Source organism: Pantherophis guttatus, chromosome 4 (assembly GCF_059756535.1).
Source record: "Pantherophis guttatus breed Tessera chromosome 4, ASM5975653v1, whole genome shotgun sequence".
Classification (NCBI taxonomy): Eukaryota; Metazoa; Chordata; class Lepidosauria; order Squamata; family Colubridae; genus Pantherophis; species Pantherophis guttatus.
In genome coordinates, this window is record NC_142066.1 from 60,096,888 (window position 1) to 60,111,632 (window position 14,745).

The 14,745-nt window shown below is 38.4% G+C and overlaps 1 protein-coding gene across 8 annotated transcripts in view; it reads right to left on the reverse strand.

Annotated features, from left to right (window-relative positions):
- Window positions 1-14,745, reverse strand: part of TANC2 (tetratricopeptide repeat, ankyrin repeat and coiled-coil containing 2) — a 376,797-nt gene that overhangs the window by 145,957 nt on the left and 216,095 nt on the right. Inside the window, exon 1 of one of the 8 annotated variants that reach the window (XM_034416172.3) lies at window positions 12,027-12,575. The exons of the other annotated variants lie outside the window; for them this stretch is intronic. The gene's annotated coding sequence lies outside the window, so the exon portion shown is untranslated. Of the gene's footprint in view, window positions 1-12,026; window positions 12,576-14,745 lie in introns of those variants that run through there. 8 annotated transcript variants of the gene reach the window in all.

Sequence of the window (14,745 nt, forward strand, 5' to 3'; positions counted from 1 at the left end):
GAAAAGAAATAAAAGGGAAGCTCAATTTATTTTAGTTAAACATATTTAAATAGGCAGTTCCAAGCATATCCAGAAACCAGTGAGATAAGGTGATGTTTAAACTGAAGGTGAAAAAAACTATAGGAATGAAGTTTCTGGGCAATTATAAAAAACAAATGATGGAAGAAAATCTTATGTGAAGGGATCACAATATTACTAGTAACGCTCCAGTCAATGGTGGGTTTCAAAATTTTTTACTACCGGTTCTATGGGTGTGGCTTGGTGGGCATGGCATGGCTTGGTGGGCATGGCTTGGTGGACATGGCTTTCCCATTGACGTTGCTTGTCAGAAAGTCGCAAAAGACCATCACACGAACCTGGAACACTGCCAGCCGTCATAAATTTGAGTCAGTTACCAAGTCTCTCAATTTTGATCACATGACCATGGGGATGCTGCAGTGTGAAAAATGGTTATAACTCACTTTTTTTAGTGCTGTTGTAACTTTGAGTGGTCACTAAATGAACTGTTGCTAAATCGAGGACTACCTGTACTGTTTTGAAGTAAAAGCCTTGTTAGGTTGTTTATAGTAATGTGTATGTACGAGGACCACTTCTCTACCTGATTCCCATGTCTGTACTCAAGGAAAAGTATATTTGTAAATATGTAAGGTTCTTACTGATGGTGATCAGCATCTGAAGAGAGTGGCATATAGCACAAAGTTAAAGTAACTAAAAAATGAAAACAAAGACAAACAGAATGAGGTTCATCAGAATTAAATTCAGATATGATATGGTCTCAAGAAAACTGGATTGTTAGAACTGTCAATGTGCCAAATGTACTTTTTTTCCTGGGGAAAGGAACTTATATATGGATTAGAAGACCCAAAAGAGTCTGCAATATTTCTTTTATAAAGATGATAATTGGTCATCAAAGAAAACGGGTGCACTGAACAATGTATAGTTAAATGTTTCCTGCACTAAGATGATAATGGTGATGATGATAATATATCATTGTCTCGGGCCTGATTTATTAACTTGATTTCTGCTTTTGAAATTTGACATATTATTTTAAAGGAACAAAATAGATATTCTAAGAAAGAATGTCTCAAGATTTTTTAAATGCTAAATTTTGCAAATGTTTCCCAAGCAATAGATGAAAAAGAAACGTAGACAATAATATATACATATTATCTATATTCACCCAATAGGATTTGCTTTAATCATGGTTTTTCAAATAATCCATATTATTATAATTAAATATAATTGAAATAGAGGACTTTTATGCCATGGTCCAAAAAACAATGAAACAACTACTCAAAAAAGACATTGTTTACATCTTGGGCAATTTTAATGCAAAAGTTGGCAAACAAGCAGAGACAGACATCACTGGTCATTTTGGATAAGTGAGAGAAATGATGCAGGTGATTGATACAATTTTGCCAAGAAAACAGATTTAGGATCATGAATACATGATTCAAACAGCACAAGGACCACTTATACACTGGGACCTCACCAAATGGACTTCACTATAATAAAATTAACTATGTCCCATGCAATCATCAATAGACCAGCTCAGTCCTTGCTATTAAGACATATCCAATTGTTGTTCAGATCACGAATTGTTAGTGGCAAAGATTAAAATCAAATTATGCACCATCAAAAAGGCAGTGCCTCCAAAGAAGTTTGATGTCACCAAAATCCCTACTATACAGGTGACAAATAGCTTTGAATTACTGAACACTGAATTTTCTTCCTGATGAACTGTGGCAGGAAATTCAAACAACCATTATTGGTATTGCAGAAGTACACATATAACACAAGAAGTCAGAGAAAAAGTGCAAGTGGCTCTCAGATGAAACCATCAAAATATCTGAGCAAAAAAAAAAAAAAGCAGCCAAAGCAGCAGGCAAACAGGAAGAAGTAAGAACACTGAATGCAGCTTTCCAGAGGGCAGCAAGGAAGGATAATGAAGTTTACTAGGATGAGCAATGTAAACAGCTTGAAGCGGACTACATGAAGGATCTTATTTGAAATGCATTTATGCAACTCAAAAAGATCCAAGCATAATTTATGACTTGTTAAGGCATCATTAAAAACATGCAAGGGAAAGAACCATCCAATCAACAAGGTATCAAGAATAGCTAGTGAAAATATACAGAAGATAGCAAATATACACAGGTAGCAAAAGATGACAAGGAAAGAGAAGTAGAAATAGAACCAATCATCCTTGAGGAAGAAATCATGTGGGCAATGAACCAACTATCAAACAACAAGACTTCAGATGTTGACACTATTCCTGAAGAATTACTGAGACCGATATTAACCAGAGTCATAAGAGACTTGTGTCAGAAAATCTGGGAAAACAACACTAGCATGGGATCGAAATGCTCAGTGTTAATTTCACTGCCGAAAAAGGGTGACTCAAAAGATAAATTATCATACAATTGCTCATCCCTCACATCAGCAAGGTTTTGCTAAAAATTATACAACCAACCATCGAAAGGGAATTACCAGATATCCAGTCATATTGCAACTCTGCACTGGATCATGGAAAATTCTCATGCATATCAAAAGATCATTTACATGTGCTTCATTGACTATAATAAAGCTTTCAATTGTGTTGATCATGAGAAGCTATGGAAAGCCCTACAAGACCTAGGGGTACCAGCACATCTGGTCAAATTGATATAATCATTGTAAACAAATTAGAAAACCTCTATACGAACTCCATATGGAGACACCGATTAGTTTAAGATAGAAAAAGAAGTGCAACAAAGTTATCTGTATCTCAAAATGATCACAAGAAAATTAGGTCTTGAAAAATCCCAAACTGGGGTAAAGATTGGTGGAAGAAATATCAACAATTTTCGATATGCTGATGATACAGCACTACTTTAGCTACTATAGATATTGAAAAACTATACAACAATATTCTTCATAAACGTGAACTTCAAGCCATCAATATATAACCACTAATGCCACTTTTCAATGCCCTTGTTGAAAATCTTTATTCTTATTATTTTTCTCCATAAATTTAGTTGCTGCAGTATTCTGTTATAATCGATAGTGAGGGCACTAACAGATGAAGCTCTGTGAGACATATTAAATAAGAGGTTAAAGATGAGGATTTTAGAAAGTTCAGAGATTTACATTATGTACTTTAGAACTTCTATTTCACTATTAACTTTCGTCTAGATCTGTTTACAGATCAAATTCTCTTGTTCTTTGATGTCATGATCAAACTACAGAATAGATACACAAATAGAATGATCTGTAGACATTCATAATCACCCTGCATATCTATATGCGTCTAACTTCCATCCAGAACATCTATAGCCAGGCTCTAAATTACAATGACATTTGTTCTGATCCACTTGACAGAAATGTTCAATTATTGCAATCAAACCAGGCATTCAGGAGTCTGAACTACCAACCTAACATGTTTGATAAACAAATCAATAAATCCAGATTCCCAGATAAGCCTGGTGGTGCAGTGGACTAAACTACTGTTAAAGTAGTATTTAGCTGCCAGCTGCCTGCAATTACTGCGAGTTCAATTCTCACCAGGCTCAAGGTTGACTCAGCCTTCCATCCTTCCGAAGTAGGTAAAATGAGGACCAGGTTTGTGGGGGCAATAAGCTGACTTTCTATAAAATAGAACACCGCTTAGGGGGGACCAAAAGCTCTACTAAGCAGGTATATACAAAAGTATGAAGGCTATTGCTTAAAAGCATTGTAAGCTGCCCTGAGTCTCCGGAGAAGGGCAGCATATAAAACAAACAAACAAACAAACAAACAAACAAACAAACAAACAGACAGACAGACAAACAAACAGACAAACAAACCAACAAATCCTGTTAAACACTCGATCTCTCTTCCAACCCCACCTCTAAAATACCAGAACAAAATAACAGCACCGTTTGTCATTTATAATCTACAGCTCAAGCCACTCAAATGCATTATTAATAAGCTACAATCCTTACTGAGCAATGACACTGCATTTTCTTAGGCACTGAGTGGTTATGTTCATATAAGTAGTTATTTAATATGTCTCAAGCAGATTCTCACAAACAAGAAGAATCAATGATGTTAACACAAGTACTAAACTCCACAACACCTCCTCTGTACACATTCTGCCTCTATTGCGATTTGTGCCATCAATTGCCAACAATCCCTTCTAAACACTACATAGGACAAATATTGCATAAAATAATTAATGGACACAAGCCTGAAACAAGGGGAAAAGAATAGCATCACAGCATTTCAATCTCCCAGGACACTCAACTATAGATTTAAAGTGACCGTTTTGGGGAAAAAAATAAGATTTTAGCAGCACTACCAGATGAGGCAACGCTGAACTCAAACATATCAAAAAGTTTCAGAAGTACTCAAAAAGCCTCAACAAACACAATGAGTTTTACCTCATTACAATTATTAATTAACACCTTCTTCTTATTGTAAGACAAACTGTCTCACCTATAACTTGCATCTTTTTTAATTAAGCTGTCTTGCCTTTTTTCTCTCCTGCTTCATTCCAATTTATATCTTATACCAATCTATCCATGTATCGGATGAAATGACCTATAGCTTACAAAAGCTTATGTCTTTATAAAAACATCTGAAATGGATCAGACTCTTGATTTTTCCACAAACATTATGTAAATCTCAGAGCTTTCTGAAATCCTAATCTTTAACCTCTTATTTAATATGTCTCACCGAGCTTCACCTGTTAGTGCCCTCACTATCGATTATAACCGAATACTGCAGCAACTAAATTTATGGAAAAAAATAATAAGGATAATGACATTCAACAAGGATACTGAAAAAAAGTAAAACAGTAAGAGCAGTTCAATCAATCTGTTAGCAAGGTGTTTAGGAAGAGGCTGAACAACCCATTATTTTAAATCGTTTAATTAGGCTTCCTGTGTGGAATACAAATTGGATTTGATGACCAAATGGATACTTTCAATACCATCATTTTTATTATTCTATCTATTTTTGTTGACATAATCATGTATCTATCAAAATTCACTGATCTTGAAAACAATGATGTTTCTCTGCAAAACAGTTAAAAGCAGATTAGAAAGAAACACTTTTATTAAAATAAAGATGTGCCATTTCATACAACTGCCACACAAACTGCTGTAACTATACCCCTTAAAAAGCCAATTTAGATATTATATATAGATGAGCTAATTACTCATTGCATTACATAATCCATAATCATTACAGTTTTACTAAAAGATACTACAAAGTCCAATAATTGGCAGAACTTCCCAGGCTATACCATTTTCAGTGTCTAAATCAAAATCCCCTGAACAAGGGAATTAACTCTTTTCTGTAAGGGAATGTAATAATATGGAAGAAAACATGGATGAAAAAACATATACTATTTAGGCTCACCAAATTCATCTTTGTAAAGATATTTCCATATTGCAACTATTTATTATTATATTTAATAATGAATAAATTAATATACTACTATTCATATTTTTTATTTAGTTCATACAACTTACTTTTGAAAAAAGTATTTTGGAAATATGTGAATTTTTAAAAAATATTTAAAGTACATCTAATACATTTGGAGAGAAACAATAAATAGGATTTAAAAGAAGGAGAAATGCTTTCTACAAAAATGTTCAAATTTTGTGATGTTATGATCTTCATAGTTAATAAATCAATTTATATGATGCCACTCATGAATAAAACTGGCAGGGCTACTGCTGCTTTTATACTGGCTTTTCTAGGAATAGCAGAAGTGTGGTCTGGCAATGATCCCATTATATGTGCACGCCAAGCTACTGCATCCAAAGTTGGATTGTTGTTGGAACTCACTCCTAGGGCAAAATTCTCCTTTGACAACATTAATACTAGTATCAATTAGTCCAGCCCAAGGCAACCTGCAACCAAATCTGAGGTATGGTTATCTAGTCACAGTTGCCCCTCTTTCAAGGGCAGTTCTTCCTGAGTTCTTTCTGGAAAGTATCATACTGAATTTTGGCAAAAACCCATATGACCGCACTAGGTAATGCAGGTGGGCCTCCTGATTCAAAGCATCACTCTTCTGCAAGATATGGAACAGATGCTAAATACAGGTACTTTTTTCATCTGCCTTAAAACTTTGGCTCAACCTCCCTCTCTCTTCTTCCACACAACCTATAATGACTTTTCTCTTCACTGTGTCAGATGATGACCCTCCAAGACTCCTGTTTGTCTGCTTTCATTTTGCAATGTCCTGTAAACATTCAAATTGATATCTGGTTTCCTCCCTGGATTGAAAGGAACATTCCTTCCCTGAATTGCCCATAAACTCAAGAGCAATCTGACTCTTATGTAAAGCAGTCCCCTCTAAGGCTGGAATACTAAAGGCATTTAGCACAAAACACCAATCTTCACCACATCCCCTTATCCCAATAGAGGACAATTCTTTGGAGAGGGGATTTAAAGCATGTCTACTCTGTGTAATCTAGCAAAGATTACAAAAATAACCAGAGGAAAAATAGTTATCTGAATATTTAGAAGGAAATAAAAGTAAAAAAAATCACAATTAAAAATCTAATCTGATTGATAATGCCACCAACAAAACATAGTTTGATTATATCCCTAATCTTTGGAAAAGATCAAAAATTTAGATTATGATTAAAAGATAAGTAGTTACACAATATTAACAATCCTTTCAGCTTTCTGAAGGCAGATAGGAGCCTGCAATCTATATAAATAAAAATGTAAATGTCCGTTTGTACATAACCGCACATCTCCGAAAGTTCTTCACCAATTGCTTTCAAATTTTGACACAATGTTCCATTCGACTATGGGCGTGTTTTTATATACCTATATTATATACATGTCACACCTGTGACAGGTAAAAACATGAAAAACATTGGAAAACATTGAAAGACATTGACAAACATTGACAAACATTGAAAAACAGCGCCATCTGCTGGACGTAAAACCAACATGGTAGTCTCCCAGCCCTGATTACGCTCAACAGATTTCTGCTCCTTATATTTAGACTCTCCTTCCAAGAAACTGCGCATTTGGAAGGTGGAGATGTCCGAGGGCCATATCCTGCTACCAGGCTCGGCAGGTAGGCAGCCGGCTCCCCGCCAGGAAGCCCTTGCAGCCGGCGCTTCTAGGGATGGACGGGGCCCGCCCAAGCCTGGCTCTGACCTCTCCCTCCCCTGGCCACCCCGCAAACTAGCCTCGCCCGCCGCTGCTGCCCATCCCCCTCGCCAGCCGCTCTCGGGGCTCCCTCCAAAGAACACCTGGCAACGAGGCTGCCTCAATCTGCCGAGCGGGAACCCTCCGTCCCTCGCCTGGGCCAAATCGCGCCTGGCCCAGCGCTACCATGGGCCCCGAGGTCAGAAAAATCAGCCGCTAACCGGCGCTATGCGAATCCGGTTGGTGAGCGGGAGATGGAGGCAACTGGCGCTTCAGGGTCGTCTTTGACTAGCACCACCTTTGATTCCCAGGTGGGCGCTCTGTCAGTTCACGGAGCCTACACGAAAATTTCACCCTCTGGCAGAAAAGGGGCTCTGGGGAGGCTTCGGGGGGTGGAAACGGGCAAGAGGGAGGATGGCCAGCCCTCCTTCGTTTCGCCTGGAAGAGTGGGGGATTTAAACATTCCCCTGCCCTTGGCAGGCGGGGGAGGAGAACTGCGCAACAGGAGTCCAGTGGGGTATACATGGCTCCTGGCTTTGCCGCTTTCTTCCTTCAGGCAGGAAGTCCCAAACCAGCCTCAAACCCCCGCCGCACCCTCCCTCCCTCCCTTCCCTTCCCTTCCCTGCTATGCGTCTCCCCGTCGAGCCCCCAGAGAACATCTGTGTAGGGAGGACGGAGGGGGCCCCCGAGTTTCTGCTGTGGTGCGGAGAGCTGCGAAGGCCTGGCCTGAAAAGGTAAGAGCGATGGTGGGGGATGCAGAAGAGGCCGGGCCAGAGACAGAGATAAACAGAGAGAGAGGGAGAGACATAGAGAAATACAGAGAGACGGGGAGGGAGAGAGAAACACATACAGAGATACAGAGAGGGTGGGGAGAGAGAGACAGAGAGAGATACAGAGAGAGGGGGGAGAGAGAGACAGAGAGATACAGAGAGAGGGGGAGAGAGGGACATAGAGAGATACAGGGGAAGAGAGGGACATAGAGAGATACGGGGGGGAGAGAGAGACATAGAGATACAGACAGGAGAGAGAGAGACATAGAGAGATACAGACGGGAGAGAGAGAGAGACATAGAGAGATACAAAGAGAGAGGGGGAGACAGAGAGGGAGGATTTTGTGGTTCCCATTGTTTTTTAGCAACCGGTTCTCTGCCCTAATCACCAGCTGGGTAGGCATGGCTCGGGGGCTGTCATGTGACTGATGAAAGTGAGTGACGTTGAGTTGGCCACGCCCACCAAATGTTCGTGGAGAGTTTGGAACTTCAGCCTCGCACTTTTAGCCCAGCGGAAGCACCAGACTGGGCCAAAGCAACGCATGGCTGGGTACAGCTAGTATTGTTATATTGTTATTTTGTTACTACTATATAAAGTGAGATTGTAGAAGCTTCCCAAATAATACATTCGTGAAGCTCAAATTTTTCAAAGATCTACCTAATAAATTAACATAAAAAGCTGAAAATCAGGATGTTAATATGCAAGCTAGTTTATTTTCTTTATGTGATTAGAGAGAGGGCCATGTATCTAATCCTCAGGTAAGCATTCTTGTGTAATTTATAAATAAGCAAGAGCAATCATCTATCTGGCGTAGTCTTAATTTTTTTCCTGTAGGATTTATCTAGAGACTGAATCCAAAGTAATCCTAAAATCAACAAAGCCCTGAGAGCAGGGGTCACTAACCCCCAGGCCATGGCCGATTGTCGGGCCATAACCTGTTCGGAACCTGGCCACGTGAATGGTTGGCCAGTGTATGCACACAGCTCAATCAGAGCAAGTGGCAGGCCAGCGCGCACGTGTACAGTTCAACTGCCACAAGTAGCAGGTCGGTGTGCATACGCACAACTCGACTACTGCAATCAGCAGGCTGGCACAATGCACGCAACTCAACTTGCAGGGGCCGATTCCCCTCTCCCCCACCCCCTTCAGGCTGCCAAGCCGTAAAGATTGGAGACCACTGCTGTAGAGTAAAGCTTTAGGCCTGGTAGATATTTTTCCCATCCAAATTATGTAATACTATACTATAATTAGTAGACCAGCAAACTCTAAATAGTCTTTGGTTTTCTGCCAATGTATTTTCTTGATTCAGGAAATAAATCAACACACAGTTTGTTAATTATATTTCAAAGGCTAATTTATTTATTTATTTATTTTATTCAGTTTGTATACCGCCCTTCTCCTAGTGGACTCAGGGCGGTGCACAGCCAGAACTAAAACACATACCAATACAAAATTTAAAATTATTAAAAGAATTACATACTTTGGCCCAAATTTAAAACAATTTGAATTAAAACCCATTGACAAATTAAAAACTAAAAAACTAAAAAAAAAGGGGGGGGTCACACCAGCCCTGCTTGATGGAAACGAAAAGTTTTCAGGGCACAGCGAAAGACCCGGAGATCTGATATCCTTCGTATCTCTGGGGGCAAATCGTTCCAGAGGGCAGGAGCTGCCACAGAGAAGGCCCTCCCCCTGGGGGTCACCAGCCAACATTGCCTGGCTGATGGCACGCTGAGGAGTCCCTCTCTGTGGGAGCGTACTGGTCGGTGGGAGGCTATCGGCGGCAGAAGACGGTCCCGCAAATACCCAGGTCCTATGCCATGGAGCGCTTTAAAGGTGGTAACCAATACCTTGAAGCGCACCCGGAAGACCACTGGAAGCCAATGCAGCTCACGCAGGAGAGGTGTCACATGGGAGCGACCCCTCGCTCCCATAATCCCTCGCGTGGCCGCATTCTGCACCTGTTGGAGCCTCCGGGTACTCCTCAAGGGGAGCCCCATGTAGAGAGCATTGCAGTAGTCCAGGCGGGAAGTGATGGTCCTATAGATAGATGAGTCAGTCCCACACTTTTTTAATTGGATTAATGTTATCTATCCTAGTTCCTAGAGAAAATTAATCCAATCAAGCAGGGAAGGCATTTCCTCCAAATCAGTACCGCATATGTTACATTATTCTTATTTTGAATACAGCTGAGTTTCACTCAAGCTCACAGTATCATTTGAAATAATTATTTTCTATTTAATTATTCTTTCATTATTATATTTCTTAAAATTTATATTCTTGATCAACTTACAATAAACACTAGAGATAACTGCAATCCACAAATATTATATTATTATGTATCTTATCTTTAAATTTAGCTATGTGATATTTACAATTTTTTAGCTACTAAAGATGTGACACTAAATAGAGCTCTAGACAATGGAATGATTCTAAAGGAATACACCTCAATTTTTTACATAATATTCAAAGATCTGAGCTCCTGAACTGATACAGAATTGTTAAATCTTTAAAAGATCAGAAAATATAGATAGTGTAATGGTCAGATTTTAGGCAGAAATAAACAATGTAATCCTCTAAGGAGTTATATTGGGAATGGTTCTTTTGAATCTATTTACTAATGTCATGGAAATATGATTTTTTTAAAAGTGTATATAGATGAAAGTTGAGCACAGAACTGCAAGGGACAACAGTTCCCCTATTTTTCCTCTGATCTAATAATATATATAAATCTGAAAAAGTCAAGAAGAGAACTTGACACACTAGCAATATCGTTATCATGAAGGATCAAAGGATCTAGGGATAACAGTGAAAGTTGTGATAATCAAGATCACTTTTAAAGGTAATGGAACACCAATGGGAAAAGACTTGGGTGAATCTAGAATTTGTTCAGTGATTCTCACCATTTCAACATCACAGTAAATAGTAATATGATAACTCCAGTGTTTAGCAAATATATACAATGAATATATAACAGTGATTGGCTAGTAGTGGTAACTGCCAGTAATAACATCCCAAGTTTATTTTAGTCCAAAAATGAGATTTAGTTTTGAAAGATTTTGAAAGGAGAATCTAGGTAACAGTTTTCCCAATTCAAAGCTATGAAGTCTATAATGTGTATATTTTTAGTTGCTCAATAACAAAAATATTTTTGCTGTTAAGGAGAAAATGACTATGAAGAAAAGAAATTAAAAATTAATTCCAAACTCTAAAATATTGTGAAGGAAAATACCATGTATAATTTATCACTATATTTCTGTGTGAATTGATTTAGAGCTGGATCTTTAATACAATTTACATAATCCTCAAATAATAAGAATTACAATAGCTGTTAAGTTTGTTTATGCTAATTTATAGTTAAAAGCAGTAGAATTCATCTTGTTTTTTGACTTGGCTTTATCACTCAAGCTGATACGTGTATGAAATATCACTCTTAGCATGCATACTAAATTCAGCTGAAAACAAATGGATTTTATATTTTCAAAAATCTCAGATCTTTTTAAAAAATCCGAAGCATGATATATATGTAGCTCACAAACAGAAGAATAGATTCCTATTCTAAGTAAAAAGGAATAAGCAAATAAATAGATGAGTAGAAGGCAGATTCTGAAGCTATAATATGGGCATATTTAATAGTTTTCTGCAATCAAAATGTTGTTCGTATCAAAATCTATAGCATAAATATACCTAACTATGATTCTTGAAATTGTTGTATCTTGTGATATACATACAATTTTTCAAATGTCTAATATAGTGGGGTTTTTTTCTTTTTCTGGTGATAAAAATGTGGAGAGTTACAGATTCCATAATATGTGTGTGTTGTATATATGTAAAAGTTGTTATTTTATTAGTTTCATATAAATATGAGCTTCATATAAATATTCTAGAGGAAAAAACTAAATGCATTATATAAAGCTACAAGTAAACAATTAAAACCTATATAAAACATCTGACTGACAATAGCAGCCTCTTGGTAGTCTCTGTGAATTAATTTTCAAGAGACAAGTATCTCTTTTTCTACACTGATTTTCACAAGGTCTGAAGCAGGCCAAAAATAATTTAAAAAGATAATCCATGGTACAAACAAGGCATCAATTTTCCTCTTAATATACTTACGGACTTTAGTTCTTCCTCCTCATTAATAGAATACATTTTTCTGCCAATCAGAGCAAAAAAAAATCTATTTTCATGGGCAACTTTCCCATCAATTCACCCTCTTAGTGTCCTTGTCACTAGATCCATATCATTGCTGCCAGCATCCATGTGAAGTTACATATGTTGACATGTTCCATCCTCCAAACCAATCTTCCTATGGTGCTGCTATAGCGTCCAAGCAAGAAAATCCAATTCAAGGTCAGTTTTAGGATAGCTCAAATGAAAGCCAACCGTGTCTCTCGATTAAGTCCTTCAGTACTAAATAATCCTTCTTCCTGGACTGTCATACAGAATACAGAGTTTACAGCTCCCTGGAGATAAGTACAGTATTATCACACAGTTTCTTTCTTAAATTTGCACTATACCTTGTCAGAGTAAATTATAGAAGGGACAAATAGGTAATGGCGCAGTATAGCTAAGTGAATGATTCACTTATGTGCTCCTTAACATTCAAGAGTAACATGAAAGGCTAGAAATGCAATCCAGTACGGAGCTGATGAATGGTGCAATGCTGTTGTTGTCATAGCAACAGGGGGGGAAGCACTACCATATATAGAAATATGACATGAATTCCGAGAATGGCTTATATTAAAAAGCAATAAACACTTACCATCTCTCTATAATGTCTATGCTGCCTTCATTTACAATCAAAACAAACTGTCACATGCATAATCATCTCAAACAGCAAAACTATCCTGGGAATATTGAGATAGCAGCAATAAGGTTTTAAAAAATACAAAAGCTCCTCCCACAGTGGTTAGGCAGAAAGAGTTTGGCTGTGATCTAGGATTCCATCTATGTTTCAGGCAGAAATCAAAAGCTGCATATCAGAAACGAAGCAAGCAGGCTTTGTGGAAAGAAAATAAATGAGCCACAGTCTTAAAATAACATAGCACTGGAACTTGGTAAAAACTCAAAGACCCTAAGCTACTGTTGTAGATAGGGAATGTAGCCTCTGCATCAAATAAACAGTTAATAGTAAACTATACTCACATAAAACATAAGAAACAGGAGGCAGAAAAAGAAAGTATTGCCCATCTCAAAGATGTATCAACCTTTACCGTGTTATTCAGCTTGTCTGGCAAACGTAGATCACTGGGGCTACATCAAAGTCCAAGTAATGAAACCTCTTTGAAGAAAATGTGAGTAGATGAGAACTATGACATCAAACACTCAAGTAGAGATGAACTGGTGGAAGTATCCTGTTCTTAAACCAAAATCATTGATTTAAACCACCATTCTGAATTCTTATATAATATAAAGATGACTCCACAGCAAACAATGGAGACAGGGAAAATATTCCATAGCACAATATTCTGCTTGATATGACAACTTAACACAATTCTATATTAAAAAAATAAACTGAGACAAAGCTAGTTTTCCTTTTATGAAAGGCAACAGACTTTTCTACCCATGCGCAGAAGGTAAAAACCAGGAAGACATGACACCTGGATGGGTGGGTGGAGCCTCGTGCCACCATTGCTACCAGTTCTCCGAACCACCGGCCACAATCGCTACCGGATTGCTTGATCCGGTCCGAACCGGGAGCATTTCACCCCTGATTAGATGCATATATAAATATTTTGAACTCTATGTATTACAGTGGATAAGTTCTCTGTGTAAATACAATCTCATTCTTGTCTGAAATAAAGAGATTAATCTAGCCAAGCTGTGCCGAGATCCTTCTGATGAGTACATCAATTCCTAAATAATCATTTTAAATGTCTAGATTGAGCATAGGATTAATACAAATGCAGTATTTAATGGTGTATGAATTGGTTAATTTCCCAAATCAGGTAAGGTAACCAAAAAGGTAGTTTCCAAATTTGCTGTGTATTCTGGATTGAATTCTTTATGCTATCTAATACTGAACACTTTTACCTTATTGATATTAAAATCTGCAGTACCATTCACATGTGAGCAGAATAGGAAATTACTTGCCAGGGTTATCATCAAGAACTTATTGTACAGAGATGTGCCTCCAAGAGACCCATAAATTTTGTTTGCCTGATTATTAAATTAAAATCTTGCCTTAGGCATTCTGTATTAAAGCAAAGAGTATTAATGCGGGTCATACCAATGAATGAGTATTGGTATATACCCATGATGGCGAACCTATGGCACGGGTGCCACAAGTGGCACACAGAGCCATATCGGTGGGCACGCGAGCATTGCCCTACCTCAGTCCAGCACGCATGTGTGTGCTGGCCAGCTGATTTTCAGGCCTTCCGGGCCCACCGGAAGTCGGGAAATGGGCTGTTTCTGGGCCTCTGGAGGGCCTCCGGGGGTTGGGGAAGGCTGTTTTTGCCCTCCCCAGACTCCTAGAAAGCCTCTGGAGCCTGGGGAGGGCAAAAAAATGGGCCTACCGGGCCTACAGGGCCATCACGTGCCAAAAGCGGGGGGAGAGCGGGGAGGTCACGCATGCATGCGTGGGGGGATGGGGCCCATTAAATAATGGGTGTGGGCACTCGCACATGCAATCTCGCCCACTCTCCCCGCTTTTGGCACGTGACGGCAAAAAGGTTAGTCATCACTGGTATATACCAATTGTCAGCCATGAATATCTGTCTTGGCTCTTTCTAACTAAATAACAATTAAATCTATCCATCTCTATAAATATTTGTAAGATAAACAACAAAATATCAAATGTCTCTTCTTCACTTCCTCAGATAAAATCTGG